This window comes from Lemur catta, chromosome 12 (assembly GCF_020740605.2).
Source record: "Lemur catta isolate mLemCat1 chromosome 12, mLemCat1.pri, whole genome shotgun sequence".
Taxonomy (NCBI): Eukaryota; Metazoa; Chordata; class Mammalia; order Primates; family Lemuridae; genus Lemur; species Lemur catta.
This window is the reverse complement of record NC_059139.1, coordinates 39,035,982-39,061,661: the sequence shown is the minus strand read 5'-3', so window position 1 is coordinate 39,061,661 and position 25,680 is coordinate 39,035,982.

The window sequence follows — 25,680 nt, the reverse complement described above, 5'->3', positions numbered from 1 at the left end:
CCCTACCCAGGATGGGGTGATGTTTCTGACAGGGGCCATGTCTCCTCCGGGGCTCCGACTCCCCTAGACTGGTCTGCCATGGCTCTATCCTCCCTTGATAGCAAGCACCAAAAATCTAACAAACATTTAGGGGAGAAAATCTTAAAACTGAGAAAATTCTGTCTTTTCACTTAAGACTTTCTCCCCCTTGGAACTGGGTGGGGAGAAATGCCATTTTTTTTATTTTTTTTATTTTTAGTAATGGAATGCCTGTCTTCCAAAGAAGCATAGTTTGAAAATCAGGACATCATTGAAATAAATTTAACATTTTGACTTTGAGAGCCTTTGAATAAAACAAGACTGTGCTGGTAATCATTTCAGTTGGAAAAGGGGCTGTTTTGAACTCCTGCCTTTAGCAGCAGTGGTTTGGAGATGAGGCCCAGCAACGGTGATCCCACAGCACTGCTACAGCTTCCCTCCGGCACCCGGCACTTCCTTACCCAGGAAACAGCCTCACGTGGAGTTCCTGAGGTGCTGACAGTCTTAGAATATTCTACCTTTCCTTTTTCCCTAGTTTATTTATAGGATCTATATTTTTGAACTTTTGATTCAAATTTGGATCAACTTTGATCTCCTGATTCTGGAAAAGGTGGAGACTAAAATGCCAACCCATTTAGCTTAATGTCTCAAGATGCTGAGAGCTTTTTTAGGGGGAAGGTGGGAAGGGACTGGCTTTCTTGGGCAAACAAGAACAAGGGAAAGGGAACAATCGCAGCCACTCGATGAGGATAGATTGATTGTTTTCCTCTTTCATAGAGTCCTTATTCTGAATGTCATTTGTGAAGCTGACTGGAAAGGCCACATGCTAGTTGCCTTGATTGCAGATGGACATTGTGGCAGCAATAAAATTTTCTAAGATTCTTGGAATAGAATCTTTGTCTTCTTTTAAGTTAACTCAGGACCTCAAAGGCTCGCAGCTACTGAGCAGGCAATCCTGGCCTTGGTAATCAGATATTCTATAAATTTTCAGAAAACCTACTCTTGGGGCTAGACATGATCTTACCCATATTTTAACTGGTGAAAATTAGAGGAAAAAATTATCATAATTTTGGTGAGAAAGGCCATAGCTAAACAGCTGGTGTTGATTGTGCTAGCCCAGTGTTGCCCTAATTTAGATACTGAACCTTTCAGTCTGTGGTCCAGTTCCTCAACCAAGGAGAGCCAAGGTTGGGGTTAAGCCAGTCAGCTTCTCACTGCCATTACCAGCACATGAACTCTGGAATGACCCCGTGGACCCTGGCGAGAGGCATGCCCAGCTAGCTGCTGCCTCTGTGCTTATCCCCCCAACCATCCTTGAGCCTGGCTAGGATTCTGCTCTGGTTCCGTGTTGTTACCTCAATTCTCTATTGAAACCAGAGTCCTGCTCTGAGATCAGTTTTTTGTCCAGGGCTGGATTTACAAACCCTTGCCTGCCCTTTCTCCCTTTAACCCTGAGGTACTGTTTCACCCAGATGAACACCTCTCCTGCTCATTCCCAAAGCAAGATGCTGCTATACACTTAGAAACCAGGGTACCCATTGTCCTGAAAATGCTAGGGCCAAGTTCCAACTCACAAGTAAGATTATGTGGGTATCAGTTCTCCCTTGACTGCTGTAATGTGGACTGCTAGTCACCCTTCTGGGGACACATCCTATAACCAGATTAGTTTCCTCGCAGCCCCAGTCTTAGTCAATTGCCTCTGCCTTCCAGAATGAGATTAGGTACCCAGCATAGATTCCCAGGCTAATGCCACTCCATTCCTGACAGCCTAGTCTTGGTATCCTGCTAGTGAGAAGATGTAATGTGCATTTTTCCTAAATGGAAATACCTTTATTTTTTCCGATGAGGATGAGACAAGATTATTGTAAAGCCATAGAGATATGGAAGTTCTTCCTACCACAAATCACCCTTCTGATTAGTAATGTTAACAGTTTATATTGCTATAATTCTCCCAGAGCTTTTTAATGGAAGTGTAAATGTAAACACACACTCACACTCCTACATTCAAAGAAGAATTGGATTATACTTTGCTGTAACCTGCTTTTCATTTTAACTTTACGATTTATTGTTGGACATCATCCTGCCCTCATTTTAAATCTGGACTCTCTTTGGCTCAACTTCAGAGTGGTGTATGATTTAAGTAGGAAAAAATAATTCTTCCTCTTTTTGTAGTCTTTTGGGGGGGTATATTTTTAAAATTATTTATAGTGATAGGTTCTACAGAAATAGATGTTTTTTACTGAGACCATCAAAACCCTCAGTGCTTTAATGATTCTGCTGATTAGTGGAAAACACATGAAGGCATGTCAACCTGTCACGCAAAACAAAGTGCTCTCTCTCTCTAACGTAAATGGATTACATAAAGGCCTGATCTCCCACTGCATCAAGTTATGGTGTTTCATGCTCTAAAGACCAGGTAGGTATGACTTTGCACAGTTCTTGTAGAATGTTGAATTTTTAAGCCGAAGAACCAAATTTTAAAACTGTCATAAATCTGAGTCTGGCTTTCAGAAGGCAAGAATGCTATTTTTAGTGTGTCTGGATTGCAGTCTTTCCCTTTGGTAGTTGATGATGACTGCACAGTAAGAATGAAAAATGAAACTTCTGGAGATTGGATAGCTAAGGAGATTGAAAATAACACCCAGACAGTGGAGCCTTTGGGTCACTAATTTGAATTCAGCTCAGATCAGTGATGACTACAAATTGTTCTGTCTGATGGCAGTGAGGCTTGCAGAAAATGCATTCTTCATCGTTATCTATGTTAATTATGCCTATATACTTGTCTGGAGCCAGGTTTGATGATATAGATTGTAATCCCCTGGAGGGCAGGGACCTGTATCTGCATAATACACTTTTTATACCCTCACTTAGATGAGTGTTGATTAGACGATTTTGATTAGGGAGATAAACAAGGGCTCTTTCTGGGGTGTGAAATTGGGACTATCAAGCATTCCTGTGAAATACGAGAGTAACATCCCTTCCAGTTTGTTGTGGGTGGCCTTGGGAACAGTTTAGTCCCACATAATGACAAATAGTCTCCTTTTCCAGTCCAGTCAGCAAACACTATATAGCACGCCCCTGAAATGCAGAGACAGACAAGCTCCACATTTCTTTTCTTTTTTTCTGATCTGCACACGTCTATTGGGGTCCAGCTCAACACCTACCTTTTTCATTGTTTTCTTTGATCACTTTAACCCCCCTGGAGTGTAACATGTTATGAATTCCATTTATTTTGCTTGTGTTCAATGTTGTCCTCTGCTGATATTTGTCTTTTTGTGAATATGTCCTGTCTCCTCATGGAGAGGCAACCTTTTTTTTTGAGACAGAGTCTCACTCTCTTGCCCAGGCTAGAGTGCCGTGGCGTTAGCCTACCTCACAGCAACCTCAAACTCCTGGGCTCAAGCGATCCTCCTGCCTCAGCCTCCCGAGTAGCTGGGACTACAGGCATGCGCCACCATGCCCAGCTAATTTTTTCTATATGTATCTTTAGTTGTCCACATAATTTCTTTCTATTTTGTTAGTAGAGACCGGGTCTCGCTCTTGCTCAGGCTGGTCTCGAACTCCTGAGCTCAAACAATCCGCCCGCCTCGGCCTCCCAGAGTGCTAGGATTACAGGCGTGAGCCACTGCGCCCGGCCAAGAGGCAACCTTTTTGAGGTTCAAGACCATGTTTTACATCTTCTTGCAGCCTCCCCACCTATTAATACAATGTTTGCAATGGTTGGTGCTAATATTTGTGGATTTTATTAATAATGTTGAACCATTGAATAAAAGCGTCAATTAAAAGTTTGCATAGTCTTTTATGTTAACTATTATTATGTGAGTTATGCTTCTTTTCTGACTGTTTTAATACCATGTTACTAGTGCCGTGGAGGTGGGGCCCCGGTGGTCACCGCATATATCTGGAGACCTATTTATACAGACGATGGCTACCAGCAGGTGCCTCTGAGGGCGCTGGAAAATCAAGGTCAAGGAATAATAGTGCCAGTGATCACAAATAAAATGTTTGTTAGTAAATGCAATGGGCTAGGCAGGGAAGAATCCTAATATAATTGTTTTTGGACCAAAACCAAATATGACAGGGACAATATTTTTCAGCAAGTGTGTGTTTCCACTTCTTCCACCCCGTTTTGCCCACCTCAAAGGGATTTCTTTTTTCCTGGAAAGCTCAGTTTGTTTCCACCCTCAGCCCTCTACATAGAGTTTGACTTTTGTCAACCCAGCTCTTGGGTTTTTGTGATGCAGAATAAGGAGACTATATCGAGATGGACAGGATTAGAGACCAGAGAGTACAAGGGAAGGAAAGACAATCCACAGTCCTGATTGCTGGGCTTGGTGGGGAGGTTGAGAGAGTCAAGGCTCTAGAGCAGTGTAGGCTGGGAGAGGTTTCAGAGGAGAGCAGACAGGGGTCCCCAAAGTGCTGCAGAGAGTAGGAGTCAGATTCCCTCTAATGCTTGCGTGTCAAGATAGGCTAGGTTCTGCTGCTTGCAAGTAGCAAACAATCCCTGAATCTCTGTGGTTTAACACAACAAAAATTCATTTCTTGCTCAAAGTCTGGCATAGGTCCTGGTGACTCTTCAGTGCAAGTGTCCTTCATGTAGTGACTTGGTGGCCCCAGCTGCTTTGATTTCACGACTCTACTTTCATAAGAATGGCAGGGGAGGAGAGGGCATGGAGACCTCACAATCACTCCCTCAAGCTTTCGCTAGCGAGAGACTTGCTTGCAGCCCACTGCCCGCCCATACATGGCCTCGTGGTCTGCTGACTGCAGGGGCCTGGGAAGTATAGGCTTCCCTGAGTCTGGAAGGCAGGAGCTGCAAATAGGTGAGCTCTGCTAACATCATCAGCCACAGGCTCTACAGAGGCACGCAGAAGGACTAGAATGGCTTTTACTTTTGTGGGACCGGCAGTGTCTCTTACAGGTGACACTCTCTGAGTCTGGGCCACAAAGGGACCTGAAATATATCTGGCTCATACAAAGAAAGGCAAAAAACAACTGTACATAATAAACCTTCCTTAAGAGTTTCTGAAAAACACAATAGTTGTTATCTTTTTAAATTTTTTTCAAACCCACTTAGAGCATTATATCTTGTTAAATATTATAAAAGCTTTTCAATTTTTTGCCTTCTTGCTCTTTCTCTCTCTCTTTTTTCCTTCAGTGAGAAAATATTCACAAATGCTGTTATTCCCATGACTTATTCCAAGGAAGTTTTAAATTTGGTTTTATTTCCTTTGCTTCCTTGATATTCACTTTATTAGGCATCTTAAGCTGGAGAAAAGGTTACAAATTCCCTTTAGTATCATTAAAAAGAAGCTTGTCTAGGATGACATAAATGTGACGGTCATTCATGATTCCTTTGAGCTTTATGACTCTTCCAAGAAAATAAAAAGTCTATATTGCAAATCCATAGGAGAAATGAAGCTGGCAGGATGTGCCTAATGTGATTTTTTAGCAAGTGTATTTCACTCAGTAGAAGACAAAAGAATATAGAAGTACCCACAATTTTTTTTGAAAAATAGAATAAATTATGAAATAATTTTAGATCTTTCTGCAGTTTTCTCAATAGAAACAACTATATTTTAGGGGAGATCATGTGATTATTTGTGTCTTGACAACATTTCAACAATTTCAACAGGTGGCACATACCATTAACAACAACAAAGAAACCACAACCCCTGTTTGGGGTAAGTAAGAGTAAGAGAAGGCACGATTGAATACTTCAGTATGCAATTACATTTTCTGCATAATTAGTCATAAATTGAGCATCCAAACATAGATGCATGCGTAATTAATTATGACTTATTTAAAAGCACTCAGGTTGTGACACTTTGTTCTTCATTTCCTGCAAATCAAATTACTGAAGTTTTCACTTCATTTCAAAATAATTTTCCCTGCATTATTTTCAAAAACTTCTACTGAGATATAGGGTTGATTGCAATATAAATAATTGATGCAGTGAGGTAGGTACCAGTCAGGGAACGGGAGATAGGGATGGTGTACGAATGCGTAAGATCGCAGAGGGTTAGCAGAACTCATTTTGAAGGCAGACAGTGAGGCTAGGGCTGGCTGGGCTAAGATTTTTCATGGTGTTTTTTGATTGGGTTGTCTCATCCAAGGAAAGATGCCACATCAAGAGAAATAATACAAATAAAGTATAATGATTTCGTGATTAAGGATCTGGATATGAGGCTAATATTGCCATCTTTTAAAACATGCTCAGTTGAAATATTCTGTTGACTAATGAATATTTTATTTTTAGCAGATTTAGATGGTGTTAATTCCAGATTGCATCTCTTTTCTAACAGAGTCCACTTATTGTTTAAGGAAAGTTGAGATATATTGCCTGGATACTTGTGTTGTCCACATTACTGCCTTTGTTCGAATGTTATGTGATGACACCTCAATAACTATGTCTATTGCAAGGGCTTCTAATTGTTGCCACTGTCTTTTCAGGCATGAACAGTCATGAAAGCTGAGCGAATTATACCTAGTAGGCTTCTCTGCATATAGAGTCCAAGCCAGTGCTCTATCACCATTCCCAATAAGTATGCCTAATAGTGCGTACATTAATATCTCTGGAAGTCTGGGGCTGTATCTCAACCTTGTCCCTTCAGAAAAATGGGAAAATTCTTTATTTTTTATGTCAGAAATTTATGTGAATTGTTTATTCTGTATTTATTTATGTCTGTTTTAACATAAAAATTTAAATCATAAAATGTGGGAAAAAATTAAAAAATGATTTCCACCTAACTCATTGGCTGAGTATCTTTCACAACGAGTCTCTCACCTGGGGGGAATCCAGATGAGTGGTAAAGATCTAGCACAGCACATCAGTTTTGGTGTCTGAGCAATTTCCCTTAGTATTTCAAGAACCTGAGCACATACATCTGGAGTTTGTATATGTGTATATCTACAGATTTTTCAGTTTTATGAGCTATGTCAATGCTGCCAAAGAGCAGGTTCAGGGCATTTTCATGCAACCGTTGGTGACATTTTAATAATGATATCTTCTCACTAAGAGCTGGTCGAATCAATACTGAATGTATCTGCCCCGTTTTTACCAGCTCATTGAACATAGTGAGATCGAGAACCAGATACTTTGGATTGAGGCATGCTTGACGAACACAATGTCTACTGCTCCAGTCAGAGTGTGCAATGGTTTTGATGCATTTTACCGCTTCCACAGTATTGTTTGTCACAGATTTCATGCTATTTGCAGGTGCCCATGCATTCCTCCCCAGTCAGTATCAAGTTCAGTTAAAAAAAAATCTCATCATCTAGTTGGAAGCTTATTCATTGGATAGAATGATATGAACATCATTAAACATTTTGGAAATCAGCAGGGGATTTCTTCATTACAAGTATAGGAAATAAATAACAATTACAGGGCAAATTCCTTCATCTCTACACATTCTTTGAACTGTAAGGTAAAAAGAACTGGGTTAACCATAATTCCTCAGTTGGTTACTTATCTAAATGTGTGTTTTTACCCCAGGCTCATGCAGCGTTTCTTTAGTATTGCATTCTCCTATGATGGGCTTAACTGGAAGAGGGGAAACATGTCCACCCCTACTATGGCTCCAGAGAAAACTTTCTGAATGATTCTGTTCTGTTTCCACCTTAGTTGGGGGCAAGTTTTCCCTTTTATTCTCCACTGCACCCTGTGTGGTTCTGGAGGACTTACAGATGCCCAGGATTCTTGGATGATTATCATCAGTTACCAGGTCGGCTTGCCTTCGGGACTCTCCACCCTCTCTCCAGTCTGCAGGCACAAAGTCCTTTTTATCCTGCCCACTTCGAGGGCTTCTAGGAGTCTTCTTTCTCTTCCAATTTAAATTTATCCTTTGCACACTGATCTCCCTCCATCCTTCCCCTTCTTCCATCCAGTCTTTAAATGGAAAGGGCTTATGGCTTTTTTTAGTCTCATTCTCAGGCTAGCACCATCTTTGAGTTTTGTTTCTCTTTCTGTTTTGTCTAGAAGAGAGAAAAAAATGGCCTAGAGGATTGCTGAGACAGCAGAGTGAAATACAGAACCTACACACAGATTAAGATTCCAAGATATAATCCTGCCACAAGCCAAATTTGTCAGATTTTCTCCCTTTAATTTTACGGTAACCTTGAAGGAAGCCTCAAGCAATTCTTTGTTTAAAAATGCTTTCCATTCTTTCTCTATTAGGCCACCCTTTTCTTCATCTGTAGCCTCTCTCAGTACCCTGGGACTTGGCTAAACAAAGTTTGGAAACCTCTGGAGTAGGTCTTTATAGGGCCTCTTTGAAAAAATGGCCCTTGGTTCTTTCTTTGGGGCAGGAAGAATATTGCTCTTTCTCTCAGTTAGTTTTTTGGAAAGAAATGGCTATGTAGCAGCTCCACATGTGACAATGTACCAGTTTCACTAGACTTAGTCTGGAAATACAGGCCATTTGTCTGGATCAGAGGCCCTATATTACAAGGGACTTTTAATATTGCTAATGGGGAGGAAGCTTTTACAGGAGAAGAAAGACAGGAGGAAGGCTTCTGAGTCATAGTCAGCCAAAGAGTACTGACTCGAAAACTGCTCTCATGCCTCCTGATGGGATATAGCTCAGCCCTGGGCCTTGGCACCTCCAAAGCTAGGACTGTGGATGTCTGGATTTGAACAAGGGCGAGCTGGCACCGAGGTTTTTCTTTAATCCTAAGAGTCCTTCACACCCTGTTGATTCAAATCACAGGGATCCACATCAGTTTTCACATCTCACTGATTATTTTGTATATGGCACTGCGTGTTCATTTAGGCTCAAAATTGCATCCATATATTTCCTGCCTTCCATGATCTCTTTTGCTTCATTTGCTTTTCAGAAATACTTCCAATTATTTGGGCGCCCAATTGTTCATGAAGTGGTCGCTCAGTTTGTGCCGAAAAGGCATTTTTAGAAAAAAAGATTCGTCATCATCATCATCATCATGATGTTATATGTTGATTTCAAAAAGACCTGACCATTTAAGCCCATTGAGATATTAAATGATTCCCCCTTTCCAAACTTTGAAATAATCCTTTTTAAAAGTCTTTTAGTCATTTTTATTTTGTGGTTAAAGAGGTCTTGGCTGATGAATTGCAACGAGAGAGCTTTGTATCCTATCAGCCTGTACCTGAGGAGCTTGAATGGAGCAATTACACCCAGGGATAACTAAACCTTTAGTTTACAGACCAAATGATTTGATTCAACTGGCATAGTAAGTACTCTTTGTTGATAGTGGTATCAATAAGAATTGAGAAAGCCATTCTGGGCTTAGAGTCTGGAGACAAATCTTTTTCAGCCTCCTATTATAGTTTTCTGACATCCTGCATTTCCTTATATAGCAAACAGAGATACCTGAAAATAACCTGCACTCCCTAATTGTCTTAGAGGAAACTGGTCAGATTCACCCAGGTTGATATATAGAATCCATTTTATTCTGTTATGTGTCAAATCAATTGATGTTGGACATGAGGGGAAGACTCCAGTGATAGCACTGACCTCAAAATGTCTAGGAAAGCTTAGATCTGGCAGTGCTCAGGGCCACTGCTAGTATATAGTGTGCCTTTGTGCAAATTGCAAAAAAATCTACCTTTCTTGGCAGATGAATTACAGAAGACACCCCTTCTCCAGGGTGAATGCAGCCCTTCCTATGGGCTAGGCTGGATTTTAGCCCCTCAAATTCTCTCTGTCAGGCATTTTGATGCACTCTTGAGGGGTGCCCTGTCAATGCTCCTGGCATGAGTGTTGCAAGAATCCCAAAATGCCACAAGCAGATAGGAGGCTGGAAGCCAGATAGGTTCAAAGGAAGGGAGAACGGAGTAATGACAGACTTTTCCTGCTAATACTACTGGGTGCTGACAGGGTAGGAGAAGGTTGAAACTGGAAGAGTGTTGTGAACCATGACAATGGGCAAAGGTTTTTTTCCCTCCTTTTATAAAACTTGCTTTGAATGCCAATTTTGGAGCCTGAAAGGAGACATCCATTCCTTGTGCCCTGTGTTGTCCATGTCTGTCCTCTTAACTATGTCCAGGCCTAAAGGATGATGGCTACTGGACAAAATTATATTCTTTTTATATTATACACTATTTAGGCTTAAAATAATAGATTCATGCAAATAAAAACCTAAATGAGATCTGAGAATTTTTTTCTTTCTCTGTGTTCTTTCAATTGTAATACTCTATCTGTAGTACTTCTTTTCTTCATTCTAAATTCTTCTCTTCTTTCTTAACTTCTTTTCTTCTTTCTAAATGCACCTGTAGCACTCTACCTACAGTACTATTTTTCTTCTTTCTAAACTCTTCCTACCCTTCATACCCAACTCAGTTCTTACCATCTCTTAAATCTTCCTTTGATTACTCCAGTTCATTGTAAACTTCTTACTTCTCTGAACTTCAATTACACTTTGATCTGTATTCTATATTTATTGTTCTCAAATTGTTTTATGTGCTTTTTCTTCCATAAGGCTGTCAGTTTCCTGAGGTCAAGGACTACACATTTTCATAGTTACATTTCTAATGTGTCTTGCAAATATGAAGTGCTCCCTAAAGCTTTAAGCTCCAGGTTTAACTAGTGCTGAAATGAATATATAAAATTATATGTTCTGAATATAAAAGTTCTAATTACCCATAATAATTGAGAATGTAATATATTGTGGAAAATAAAAACCAACATACAACACTAAAAATTTTCTATTCAATTGTTTCTGCTTGCAGTCTCACGAAGCATTCAATGAGAGCTTCTGCCATAGAGCACACTTGAACTGTTTGTATATCATAGCATCCTCCTTTGCCAGCAGTCTAAGTGGAATGATAATGAATGGTAAAAGAATGAAAAGGAAGGCAGAAGGAAGGTGAAGGAGGAAACTATGAGAGACCTGGATAATTCCCCCAGGAGGAAGCTACCCAATGACAAGACTGCTGTGCCCATGAACATTTCTGAATTTGTATAGTAAAGCTGTGGTTGTGTACAACTTTAGGGAATGATTCATTCTGGACAGCTAAGCTTTCTATGAAAATTACTTATTTTAATCATTTGGGGTGGAAATATTTGAAAATGTCTTAATTTTGGTAGAAATATTTTAGAATATCCACCTAGCTCACTAATAATTTGCCCTTCTTTGGGAAAATTTACTTTGTGTAACAAATTACTCTAAACATTCAAGGCTTGAAATGACAAATTTATTATCTCTTAGTTTTTGTGAGTCAGGAATCCAGGCTTGCCTTAGCTGGGTGTCCCTGGCTCAAGGTCTCTCATATAGCTGTGGTTGAGTTGTTGGCTGGGGCTGTGGTCTCATCCGAAGCCTCAGCTGGGGTGTGTGTGTGGAGGGTGGAGATCCACTGCCAAGCTCACTCATGTGATTGTTGGTAAGCCTTGATCCCTTATGACATGGGCCTTTTTACAGAGCTATTTCTTGATAAGGCGCAGGGTAACCCTAGAACAAGTGATTCAAGAGAATGCAAGTGTCTCAGATGAATACCACAGTATTTTTATAATCTAATCTTAAGAGTAAGACCTCATCACTTATTTCTTTTTTATTCATTAGAATGGAGTCCATAAGTCCAGCCCACACTCAAGGGAAGGGGGACAGACAAAGGTATAAAAACTAGAAGGCAGGAGCCATCTTAGAGTCTGCCTACCACAGGTTCTTGGTAGCCATGTTTGTTTTGCTTCCTGTTGACTCGTTAATTGTAACAAGAGTGGAGAAAATTCTCTCTCCTGGGTATTTGAGGGAAATGTGGACAGAGTTAGCCAGTCTCTACATATGTCTAGTCCTGAACTATAAAACTTCCGGAGATGGGGTTTGTAGCTTTCACCCTCCCTGTTGCCTGGGGAGAGGGAAAGCTAATCTTTGGAGAGAATCAGGTAGGTGAGAATAGTGAAGCAGAGACAAGACATGGACTGAGAGTGCTCTCTGGCTCCCCACCTTTTCTTCTGCCTTTGGGTTTCATGAGACATCTCTGTAGCCTTTCTATAAATACTTCCCTGACTCCCCCATTCTCAGCATAGCTCATGTTGGTTCAGATAATTGCATACTGAGTCCTTCTTTGCCATCTTAAATAGAATATAATCAACAGAATAATTTTTTTCAACATTATGGACATTAATTCCACAAATATTTAGTGAATGCATACTTTGTACAAAGCACTATCCTAGACAAGGGGAAAACAGTGGTAAACAAGATGAGCAAGATCCTTGCTTCCTGTATCCTACTGTCTAGCTCAATTATTCTTAAACTCTTAGGTAATTAGTGAGAACTTTATGATTATTAAGTTAAATAGGACTGTTTATTTACCCCTACATAAAATAATTGCATTCTTTTGTGCTTTTTATAGATTGAGTCTCTTTATTTTATGTTTTCCTTGTGGCATCTGTTAGTTTTGTATGTGTGTGTACGTGCATTCTTTTATTGTGAACTTAGGTAGGAAACAATCAACATTGTTAGAATTGTGTGTGAAGTAAGAGTAAATAGTTTGTAGATGTAGGTCTAAAGAGTTTTTTATGAGAGTTGTCTACATACCTTAGTTTATCTATTTGGGCGGTGCTTAGGAGCTTTCTTGCCTCCTTCCTGGTTTTTATCCATGTCCTATGTGAGATTTCTAGAGACATTCCAACGTATGTTGTCTTTAAAGAAGTCACAATGAGAGATTATGGACTTATTTCAGTGATTTGTCAAAGCTCAAGACATTTGGAAGGTATATAATCACTGAGCAGTTTCAAGCTGGCTAGTATTACACTTAATGAACAGGAAATTGAATTCCTGCTCATCAAATATTCACTTTCTTCCTTCTGTCCCTTGGGATGAAGTATACTTCCTTGCTTCACTGACTTTAGGTTTGGCCAGGTGATTTGGTCAATGGAATTTGAGTGGATGCAAGCAGAGGCTTTAAATGTGCACATGAGACCTGGCTTGTCCTCTTGCATACTTGTGATTGTACAGAAAAAAGTATGCCCCAGATATTCACTGCCCCCTTAACCTGGACCTCAAATGAAACATGTGGAGCAGATATAAACCCAACTTAACACGGGAGCCAAGCCACTCAACTCTCAGCCTGAAGCAGAGCCACCCCAGCTGATCTGTTATCCACAAGAGAGAAAAATCCAAGCTTGTTGCCATAAGCCACTGAGTTTTGGAATTGTTTGTTGCACAGCATTATTGCAGCAATAGCTAATACACTTAATTCAGAAGGGCAAAATAATAGAGTATTGTGGTAGATAAAACAATAGCCTCCCAAAGATGTCCATGTTCTAATCTCTCTAGGAACCTGTGAATGAATATGTTATCTTACATGGCAAAAAATAACTTTGTGGAAGTGATTAGGTTAAGGATGATGAGCTGGGGAGATTATCCTGTATTATCAAGGTGAACACAATGTAATCACAAGGATCCTTATATGAGGGAGGCAGGAGGCCAGAGTAAAGAGAAGGAGATGTGACAACGGAAGCAGAGGTCAGAGTGATGTGGCCATGAGCCAAGGAATGTGGACAGCATCTAGACGCTGTAGAAGGAGAGATTCTAGAGGGAAAGAAGTTTTGCTGACACCTTGATTTTAGCCTTATAAGATCTATTTCAGACTTCTGACCTCCAGAACTCTTAGATAATAAATTTGTATTGTTTAAGCCACTAAATTGTGGTAAATTTTTATAGCAGCAATAGGAAGCTAATACAAGTATATTAAGATTATATGGATAATTACTATTTCTCTTCTTGATACAGGAAAATATTTATATTTAGAATCATATATTATAAAATCATTCTATTAATGTATTCAGAAAGTAGTCTTTTCTGAAGTCCATCACCTCTGTGTATTTCTATTAACTTTGCATTTAATATGATTGAAAAAAATCAAGATGGTAGCATTATTTCTTAAGTAGATTATGAAATATCATCCCAAGAGACAAAAACCATGTAATACATAAATCCTTTTAAATTTGTGTTAACAGGGTATGGATGAGGGTGGGGTAAAGCTTGTCCAAGTTAATGAAATAGTAAAAGTATAAAATATTTTACAAGAAATAACAGATGTATCACTTTTAAGTAATATCAGTAATTAAAATCACATTAATAAAGATCTAGTAGGGGTACCTAACTCTCAATGCTTTAAAAATATACCTGCCTATACCTGTAGAGATTTGGGTCCAGAAAGGACAAGAGAGGTTAGGAATTGGGGAATCTGTATTTTTTTAAAAAATTTTTAAAAATACCATTTATTATTTACAATTTTCAAATATGCATTAAAGTATAGAATAGTTTCTCATCTTTGGGAGATTACAAAGTTTTACCTAGATTTAACAATAATACTATTTTGCTATATTTACTTCATGAATTTAAAAAATTTTTTATCATGGGACATTTCAAACATAAAACTGTCCCATTGCCCAGTTTTAACAATCACCAATTCATCCAAGCTTGTTTCACCAGTACTATCTCTCACCCTCTTTACCTCCAGGGATTATTTAAAAGCAAACCCAGAAATAGTTTTTTAAACAAATATTTCAGCATGCATTGATAAAGGAGTCTTTTAAAAAACATAAGCATACTGATAGCATCACACCTAATAAAACTAGCAATAATCTTTTAACATGTTCACAGAACTAGTTTAGGATTTTTATGCTCTGTATTTTTAATAAACTCCACAGGAGATTTCCTGCTCTCCCATGGTTGTGAATCACTGTTTTAAGCACTATCTTAACATGTGACATTATGGAGGTACAAGGGAAGTATTTGGAGGTTTGAAGATACTCAAACTCAGGTTTTCCTTTGAACTGTCTCATACATGCATATTGAATGCCTGTTAACATTTAATTGATCAATTACTTATTAAATGCTTACCATATCTTATAGGAGGGTAGAGAAAAGGTGAGAGGCATGGTTTCTAACCTTTAGGATATTCAAAGGTGAAAGAAAGCAAAGAGAATTGAACAGGAAGAGGGCATAGTTTGAGAGGGGCAGGTGACCATAGGAGCACCTTGGGTGGGGCCAGGAGTCAGGACATACACAATTGCCAGAGGTGGGCAGCAGCTCTGTATCCTGGATAGGTAAGTCCAGCTAGAAGGATCCAGAAGCCAGGTCGAAGCCAGGTGGGGTGGGTTAGGAATTCAGCCTGTAAGGAGGTAGGGTTGAGAAATTCCAACGGAGAAACTAGAAACATGACAAAAGCTAGCAAGGAGCTGTGGCCCTGGCACCGTGCCCTACCCAAAGCAGTCTGAGCTCTTGGCATTGTGTGCACATTCACACTACATAAAGACAGAGCGCATATAGGCAGTACCTATACTAGACGTATCTCTCCTGCCAAGGCGCGAAGTGATCTCAGAGTGGGCCGGAAGTGGGATCCCTGCAGGATCTCTGACTGGAGGCGGCATCGCGGGGCTGAGGTTTCTTCAGTACCAGAATCAGTTGCAGGTCCACCTCCCGTTAAGGAGGTATTTCTGACCGGCAAACTGGATGAGTCTGCTCCTTTTGGGGCCAGAGAAACACAGTAGTGGCCACAGCGCAGAGCACCTGCGTCGTCTAGTCTCCCTCAGGCCCCGCCCCTTGAGCGTGAGAAGTGCACCCTGGGAAAAGAAGGGGCGGGGCTTCCTTTGCGGACGCTCAGTTTCCGGACAAGCTCCTGGCTGCTCCTCTAAGGTCGTGGGGTTCACCGGGAGAGACAGGGTCAGAACCCGGAAACTCCAAATCCAAGACCTCGTGGGACCCCCCCCCACCCCCGCCGTCCGTCCGTCCTAAATATAAAATTGAGGTAATTACCGATCAAACGTGCCACTGAGATGAATAATGAAAAGCTAATAATTGTTTTCCTTCCCTTTTAAAGAAACACACCACACTCAGACGCCCATTTACAGATATTTTCAGTTAAAATGTCACATAATATTTGTTATATCAGCAGGAGAATGGAAATTGAGTTGGCAGTGAAGCATTGCAGTGACAACTGTTACCTTGGAAACTGTAGTAAGCAATCATAATTACAATTAGCAAGACTCCCACAAAGTATACATAAATATTCTCGTGCCAGAGACAAGTGCCACGTACACCAGACAGCAGAGTAAACTGTGAGACCCGCTTTTCTTTTTCTTTGACGTGTCCTTGTAGATAGTAAAGTTCTGTTAAGAGATATTGCAGCTTCTTTGAATTTAGGTGAATACATTTCCTTATGTGCTGGCTTTGAGGCTTATAACATAATGGCATCTGACATATAGTGGATTACATGGAAGCTTCAACTGACCCTTAGTTGAAGTACAACCAGTCTTGAATGGGCTTTTAAACAAAGCCTGATCTCAGAAGAAAATAAGGCACTTGTAAATAATAAATGGTACTGTGGGACAATTGCAAGGATGCTCTAGGGAAAAGTATTGCAACACAGAAAAAAATGATTCAAACATGTGATTTAATCATTCACTGCTACTTGACTCTTAGTTTCTTCTTTATTACCATGAAAATGTTCCCTTTGATTCAGACTTCACTGTCAAATTGAAAGAAGTCAGAAGAAGAGAGAGTGATACATTTGTTCTCACTTGGACACACTAGGAGTGTCCCGGCCTTTGTGAATTCTTTCATGAACAGGGGAGAAAAGGCAGTTAGGTCAGGAGTTGTGTGCAAGTCTGTATTTCTGTTATACTTGTGGGAACAAAGGTCTGAAGGTAAATATATCTTCATAGCAGAACTATTGTTATTTTTATTTTTATTTTATTTTTTTAGCCTATGCCTCTTCTGAAGAACCATTATTATTTTCAAGGCCACAGGGCATGCCAAAAACTCCATTGTCCTGCACACAGTAGAGTGTTCTGTTCAGCTTGTCTGAGCATGTTGGCTGCCTGGGCTTTCCAGAGAAACACGTGTTGTGAAGAGCAGCAAGGGGAAGAAACGTTGACACGATGCCTTTGAGAGCAGAGATCTTGACCTGAGCTTGAAAGAAGTCTGCTAAAATGAGTAAAAGAAAGTGACCTTGGCATAGACACTGAAATAATTGGAAGAACTCATATTTCAGGCAGTGACATCTGTTTGGAGAGTATGGGGTGGGGTGATGGTGGCAACAAGGACAGTGGATAGCGGCAGACTGCCCTCCCCTCTCTAGATACAGCTGAGTCCTGCATGTGTGCCTCCCCAGGAGCCCTGTACTTTTAGCAACAGAAGCTAAGTTGTATGGCCTTACCCCCTCTGCCGTGTGAGTTATGAACTCAAACCTGCCACCTAGAAGATTCTGCTCTTGAGAAGGGGTAGTATCTGCTGGAATAAAAGGCAGCCATGATACTTTGCTTGTTCTAGCTTAGGTCCCCACCCTCATCGCTCCAGGCTGCCTGCCTCAGAGAATAAAAGGTGGCTGGCATTGTGCGGCGTTGCGTCAGTCACTACCATGTTACAAACCAGACAAGCAAAGTGAGTTAGGTTCCTCTGCCTCACAGTTCAATCCAAGGTAGGGAAAGAAACTTCTTTTGGTTAAAATGAGAACTTCGTCTGTTACCTTTTGCTTCAACTGGAAGTATAATTGCTTTATTTGCAGTCTGACACCATGCTTGGTTCTCTAGGAGAGACAAAAGTATTAAAAAGAAAAACACAAACCTTCTGATCTAGTTGGGGAGATTAGGACACCCACACAATTAGTAAAGCATATGGCACTGAGACTGATGTCAACCGTGGAAATTTTGAGCCCCATGAAGTATAGCAAAGGGGAGATGGGCGACGGCTGAGATTGCTGGGAGGCTTCAAGCAGGTGGCATGTGGGAAGGCCTTGCACGTTGGTGGCGCTCATAGAGGCAGATGGTGCTCATGTGTGTGAAGTGGGAAGGAGGGCAGGGCTCTACAGCACCACGAGGAAGCCCATCCAGGGAGAGAGCCATGGGGACTAGAGTGGCGCTTGTGGCTGCCGTCACTTTAACAGTTTCTTGACTATGTGAATGAGGCCCCAAAGGATATCTCTATACCTTGCCTACCCTCCAAAGCTCTACCTCCTGTTGGAGATCTCCAGCTACATGACTTGTCAGCTCCACTCTGAGTCTGACCTCAGCAACCTGCTCCTCTCAACAGCTCTTCTATCTTGACTTCCCTATTATCTTCCTTTCCCTTCCATTTCCTTCTCCCCCGCCCATATCCTCTTTATTAACACAAGAATACGGTGGTTAACTACAGAGTCTACAAATATAATAGTATATTACCATGATCAGTCCTTAAATAATGGTCCCAAGGTTATGTAAGATACTGAATCATCTGGAAAATAACACTATACTGCCAATAATTGAGAATCTACTATATCCCTAGTGTTTTGTTACTTTTAAAAGTTAATGTTTCTTAAAGAAATACACATATATAGTAAAAAAAATTATAAAAAACCAACAATCTTTCAACCTCCTTTCTCTATCCCAGTTCTACTCTGCAGTGGCAACCTCTTTTATGTTTGGCCTTCTCATGATTACATTCATGCCTCTAAATAATGTACTTCCATTTTTGATTTTTTAAAAAAAACTTTAGACAATGTATGTTGACTCTCAGTCAAGACTCTCTCTCAGTCTTAACTCTCAGTTAAGACTCTCATAAGATGACTTAACTCACTTATATCATACTCCACCTTTCCACCCTTGCAGCATTTGATCTTTACATTGTTATTTTTGAGTTATTTTATTACATAATGTTGTGATATTGGTACCATATTTATATCTATTTGTTATTTTATCCTCTTTATTGCATATCTCTATACCATTCTTCCCCTGCCAACTCCACTTCATCTCAGCCTTGTCTTAACTTTTGCATTGTCAAGATGGTTAACATTTACTTCTGTCCTGAAACCGTAATTAACTCTCATGATCTTTTGTTATAAATTTGAAAACCAAAATCAGCACTTACATTATTATAACTACGTGAATATTGTTCACTGCAAAGCCAAGTTGTACGTTAGGGTTGCATTGTCTTCTTTATGAGCCTAATGAAATGTCCTCTGGGCCACTCAAGATATAATTGTTGTAGCTTCAGGATCAAAAGGTTTCTCTTCCCTTACTTTGCCAACAATTGCTTAAAGTCGTAGATACTTCACGATGGTAACACAAATTTCCCAAACATCTTTCAATTGTTGTTTGTGTTGCCATTTCTCCTTCGGTTTTATTGGACTTATATTGCTCATTCATATTTAAAAGTAAAGGATTAAGTAGCTGATATAGATTTGCTCTGCCCTGTGGAGGAAGGTCTTCTTCTTAATCACTGTGTACAGACAGGTTGGGCATACATCACTGGCAGGCTTAGCTTTGGAGTGAACAGGCTGGGAGCCCCTTCCTCAGGTCAGAATGAGGAAGATATTTCTGGGCAAACATCCAACACAAAGCCTTGACTTCTTCCAATCGATAGTTTGTTCAATTTCCTTAAAAAGAAGCCCTCTGGAGTTTTTGTTGGGGATAAATGCTGTGCTGCCTGTTGCAAGGGCGGAGGGATGGCAGTCTCTAATGTAACTGTTTTGTGCATAGACATTCAAAGAACCCTCCCGATAGCTCAATATTTCAACATTCCCCTCTGTCTTAAATGCTTGCTCTAAGCTTGGAGCTTTGCAGGGGCTACTAGGGGCTGAGCAGATTCTACCTTCTCTGCAACCCTCTCAATCAGATGTTTTGGACTGTGGTTCCATGTCTCTGTTTCATCTATCAGCAGGATCCTATACTTTCTGTCTTCCAGAAATTTGTTGAAATTTCTCATCCATCAATGTAATAGACTAAATGTTTGTGTCCCTCACCAAATTTCATATGTTGAAATCTTAACCCCCAAGGTGATGGTATTAGGAGGTGGAGCCTTTGGGAGCTACATAGGTCAGGGAGTGGAGCCCTTGTGGATGGGATCAGTGCCCTTATAAAAGAGACTCCAGAGAGTGCTCTGGCTCTTTTTCTGCTGTGTAAACATACAATGGGAAGTAAGTAATCTGCAACCCAGAAGAAAGCCCTTATCAGAACCCGCTCATGCAGGCACCCTGATCTCAGACTTCCAGCCTCCAGAACTGTGAGAAATAAACTTCTGTTGTCTAAAAGTCACTATGGTACTTTGTTGTAGCGGCTTACCTGGCTAAGATAAGCAATTCACCGCTTTCCTGTTGTTTTCTGGAGTTTGGAAAATGAAAAGGTGTGTAACTTACCCTCTTGAATAAGAGAAGTCATACTTCTGTTCATTTTTGAACACTACCTTTAACTCTACCTCTAAAACATTTAATTTTGCATTAGTTTTCTATTGCTGCTATAACAAATTATCTTAAAGTTAGTGGCTTTAAGCAATGCAAATTTATTCCCTGTTTTGAAGGCCAAAAGTCAGAAATGAGTCTTGTCAGTTAAAATGAAGGGATAAAATCAAGAGCTGATTTCTTCTAGAGGCTCCAGGACAGAGCTTGCCTCTTCCAGTTTCTGGTGGCTGCTGGCATTTCTTAGCTCACGGTCACATCATTCCAACCTCTTGCTTCCGTTGTCACATTTCCTACTCTCTTGTCCGTGGTCAGAATCTCCCTCTGCTTTCCTTTTATAAGGAGGCTTGTGATTACATTTAGGGTCTACCTGGATACTCCAGGATAATCTCCCTTCTCAAGAATCCTTGACTTAATCACACCTGTGAGTCCCTTTTGCCAAGGGTAACATTCACAGGTTCTAGTGATAAGGACCTGGATGGGGGCCATTTTTCAGCCTGCCACACTCTTCCCTGGTTGTCCCCTTTCTGTTACCACACACATCCAATAAGTAATGAAGTCCTAGGGAGTGATAAGTCTAGTGGCTCTCAACCCTGACGCCTTTTAGAATCACCTGAAGAGTTTTAATAAATACCATAGGTCTTGGATCCATTTTGAGGCTAAGAGAATTAGAATTTCTGGGAAGTTAGATCTGGGCATTATTATTTTTCAAAACTTTGTTTTGATAAAATTTCAATCTCATAGAAAAGTTACAAGGAAAGTACAAATAACTCACATAGACCCTTGATTCACCAATTGTTTACATTTTGCACCATTTACTCTATCATTCTGTCATACTCTATTTTTTTCCTGAACCCTTTGAGAGCAAGTATTTCAACCCTAAACGTTCTTCAGTGTGTACCTCCTAAGAATAAGAACATTCACTTTCATAACCATGGTACCATTACCAAAATCAGGAATTTAACATGGCTACAATACAGTTTGCTTTCCCACCAGGGATATATGTGATATCAGAATTGCAGTCTCTGCTTTTTTATTGTTGCCATTTGCCTGGAAAATCTTTACCTATTCCTTTACGTTTAGTCTTTCTAAATTACTTTGTATTAAGTGTGTTTCCGGTATAAAGCATATAGTTGAGTCTTGTTTATGATACAAATATTAATAGAAAATCTTTTAGCAAGTGAATTGTCTGTACATACTTATTGACAAAGCTGATGTGTCAATCTTAACTTTGCCATATTATTTTGTTATTTTATGTTTATGTTATATTTTCTGTTTTTCTACATAATTTGTTTCCTTTCATTTTAGATTTTTAAATTATTTTAGCATTTAGTATGATTTACATTTTTGCTTTAGAGGTTATCTTTGTACATAGACCTTTTAAAAATGCCCTTGGTCACACCCATTAGGGTGGCTACTATTAAAAAAACCCAGAAAATAACAAGTGTTGGTAAGAATATGGAGAAATTGCAACCCTTGTGCATTGTTGGGATTGTTAAATGGTGAAACTGCTATGAAAAGCAATATGGTGGTTCCTAAAAAAATTGAATATAGAACTACCATGTCACCCAGCAATCCCAATTCCGGGTATATATTTGGGAGAATTGAAAGGAGGGTCTCAAAGACATATTTGGACATCCACGTTCATAGCAGCACTATTTACAATAGCCAAGAGGTGAAAGCAACCCAAATATCCATCGATGGATGAATGGATAAACAAAATGTGGTGTATGTGTATACATATATACACATATGTATACATTTATACACATACACACAATGGAATACTCTACAGCCTTAAAAAGAAATGAAATTTTGTCATATGCTACAACATGATGAACCTTGAGGGCATTATGTTAAGTGAAATAAACCAGTTACAAAAAGAAAAATACCATTTGATTATACTTATGTGAGTTATCTAAAGTAGTCAAATCCATAGATATAAAAAGTAGAGGCCAGGCACAGTGGCTCATGCTTATAATCTTAGCACTTTGGTAGGCCCAGATGGGAAGATCGCTTGAGGCCAGGAGTTTGAGGTTGCAGTGAGCTATGATGAGACCACTGCACTCTAGCCTGGATGACAGAGAGAGACCCTGTCTCCAGCAAAAAAAAAGGTAGAATGGTGTTTACCAGAGGCTGGTGGAGGGGGCAAAGAAAGGTTGCTGTTTAATGGGTATAGAATTTCAATTCTGCAAGATGCAAAGGTAATGGAAATCAACGTGAATATACTTAACACTACTTAACACTTAAAAATGGTTACGATGGTAAATTTTAGGATATGTGTTTTTAACCACAATAAAAATGCCATCTGTCCTGTTTTTTTATTTAACTTTTTTTTATCAGTTTCCTTTTAGTATCCTTTGATTCCAATCTATTGTGTATGTAATAGTCAATGTGCTTATGCGTTAGCAGTTTTAAAAATATCTCGAGGTGCTTCCATTATGCAGTTAGAGCTGAGAATCATAGAGTAGCTTCCCTATACATCCTTTCCCTGCTAGTCTTACATCACAATTCTATTCCAGCTTTCAGCACTCCTCACATATTGTAAATTCGCCTATCTGGCTTTTCCCAGACTGTTTATTCAATCCTCTCTAAATACTATGCCCAGAGTAATCTTCAAAAGTTCCACTTTGTGTCACTTTTTCCACTCTTAAAAAGTCATCAGTGGTTCTTTTCCAGTGCTTCAAACTCAGAGTAGGTGAATCGATTTGAGTCCCAGCTGGGCCACTTACAAGTTATATGACCTTTGTTAAGCAGTTTAAGGGGCTAGCACGTTGCAGGATCAGAGCAGGTGTTCAATAAACACCCTTCCAATCCTTCCTTCGTCAAGCTCTGGTGTCCCATCCTTTCGGTCTGCCCACCCCCTCCCTTTACCCACCCTCTCATAGGCATCTGGGGTTTTAAAGTCAAACTTATCTTTTAAGACCAAATTCAAGTACCACCTCTTACCTAAACACTTCAGCCAGAAATGGCCTTGCTTTTCTGAGCCCCTGTGATACTCTCTAACATGTGGAACTTTTAGTGACTGTGTGCTTGTGCTCTTGCTCTTTACAGAAGTGTAAATAAAATTAATTAAATGGAAACAGAAACCCAGAACAGGTGGGGGTGGAAGCGCATACACACACACACACACACACACACACACACACACACACACAATGGAATACTCTTCAGCCTTAAAAAGAAATGAAATTGTAACTGTCATATGCTACAGCATGATAGCTCACCCTATCCAAGAATTGAGGAGTCACCTCATTTGCTTTGAAAACATGTAGCCTTGCTTCCACACTTACAGTCTTATATCACTCTTCCCCCTATATTGTTTGGCAAGTTGCACATTTCATAAATCTATTATACTGAAAGCTCTTTGAGGGCAGGGATTACGTCTTAAGCATCTCTGTATTTGATATATTCTTGGAAAGCAATAAGTATTTCTTCTGTAAAAGGATCCATCTATCTAATAATAGCTGACACTTAGATTGAATGCCTATTATCCACCTAGCCCTGCTCTAAGTGCTTTACATTAAATCCTCACAGTAACATAAGAAGTAGATCCCATTATTAGCTTCATTTTCCTACTATTAGGATCTGGAACTGAGGTTCAGAGAAGTGAAGTAACTTGCCCAAATTTGCAAAGCAAGATTGTGACAGAAGCAGGCTGGGGTATGAATTTGAACAGTGTGTCTTCAGAATTCGTGCTATCCTGCCTTCTATTGCCTCTCATTGATGGACTTAATTATATACCTGCAAATTATAATTGCTCATATTTTGTTACCAGATGTTGACGATATTAATATTTTCCACTTCACTGAATTTTTAAGCAAATGAATGTCAGTGGTCTCCTCAGTGTTGACCAGGTGGATTCAAGTGCCCTTTGGGGTCAGCACTTCTGCATTTTGAAGTCAGCCCTGCCACCTACCTGATGTATGGTCTTGAACAAGTCACTTAACCTTTCCTGTTTCTCATCTCCACCTTCTATTGTTAGGCATTTGCATAGGACTTGTTGCCATAGTAATAGAAAATAATACTGACCTGTCTCTCAGGAGTGAGTATCATGGGGATTAACTAATTTACAGCTGTGAAGAGCTTTCAACATATGAACTGCTAAACAACAGTGAGATCGTAAAGAGAATTTAAAACACCATCAGCTTGTAGAGCATGCCCATTTGATGCCCATCATTATATGTTTAACTATTAGTATTACTACTCATAATAAACTTTTATGAGATACTTTAGGTGGTTGAAGTGTTTTTATGAGAGCTAATTAGTTGTTCCAACCAGTTCTATGAGGTAGGTCAGTATTTTTATCATCCCTGTTTTGGAAATTACATTAAATCGGTGCATGCATCATTGAAAAAATCTTAAACTTCTTGATATTTGGAAGCGTTTTGTGACTGAAGATTCTCATACAGTTATCACACCTAACACAAAGCTCCAGTGGTAGGGAAATGGGAGAGTGAAGTCTGATTTTGGTTCTTAACATACAACACCAGAAGGACTTTTTATTTTTTAATTGTTTTGATATCTACACACTATGTGTCAGTTCTTGTCCTAGGTTCTCCTGTGTATTGGTGGGTGCATTTAGAAAAATTGGCCCACTTTAGATATTCCAAACAGAAGAAGTTTAATACAAGAAATTGGCTACACATGTTTTGGCTATACGAGCAAATGGAAGGATTAGGTTCTGGGAGAGTGATTAAAAAGAAGAGGTTATACCCACAAATTAGTTACTTCAGGAATCGGTCTGACTTCCAGGGATGGGAGAACAAAAGGGAAGAAGTCAAGTTGCCAGAGTCCAGGAGCACCACTTGCTGCTGGGCTGGAACCATGGAGAGAAGCCCACAGAAGGAGCTAGAACCACAGAAGGGAGGCAGCCACCTCCAGAGATGCTGCCAGGGCAAGAACGAAGGAAATCTCCCCTGCTCCACTCTTGATCTTGCAAAGACTAATAGCAGGTTAGAGGTGAGGGGGCCTGGGAAATATGGGCTATAGGTTTCCAGTCCCAGGTTCGCACAGCAGGATGGAGGAGGGTGGATGCTGGGCTGAGAGACAGCCGGTAAGTAACTGGCCCCTCTTATAAGTTCACTGATTTTTTCCCTGGAGGCTGAGGGAGGTTCAGAAACTCGCTCTAAGACCTTTACACCAACAAGTAGTAGGCCTGCTAGTTGTGCTCAGGTATGCCAACACCAAGTGTAATTTGTGTTCCAGGTGCCATACTTATCTGTCTTAGCCTTAATGTGCTCACCTTTCCAGTGGGGCTCCAGGGGCAGGTAGTAAGAATGTTCCTCTCTACCTGCCTCCAAGGGTGGAATGAGGATCAAATTAAATCATGTACATAAAAGCACTTGGTTGTTGCTAATGCAATCCACAAATGCAAGTTAGTATTGTTACTTGTAAATAATTTTTACAAAGTTTTACAAAACTGTTCGTAAGGATACATCCAGGATTAAGATGAGATTTCTCTTCCCCTAGAATAAAGTTGGAGCTGCTTATATTAAGACCTTGGTTGAAAACTGAGTGTGTGTGGG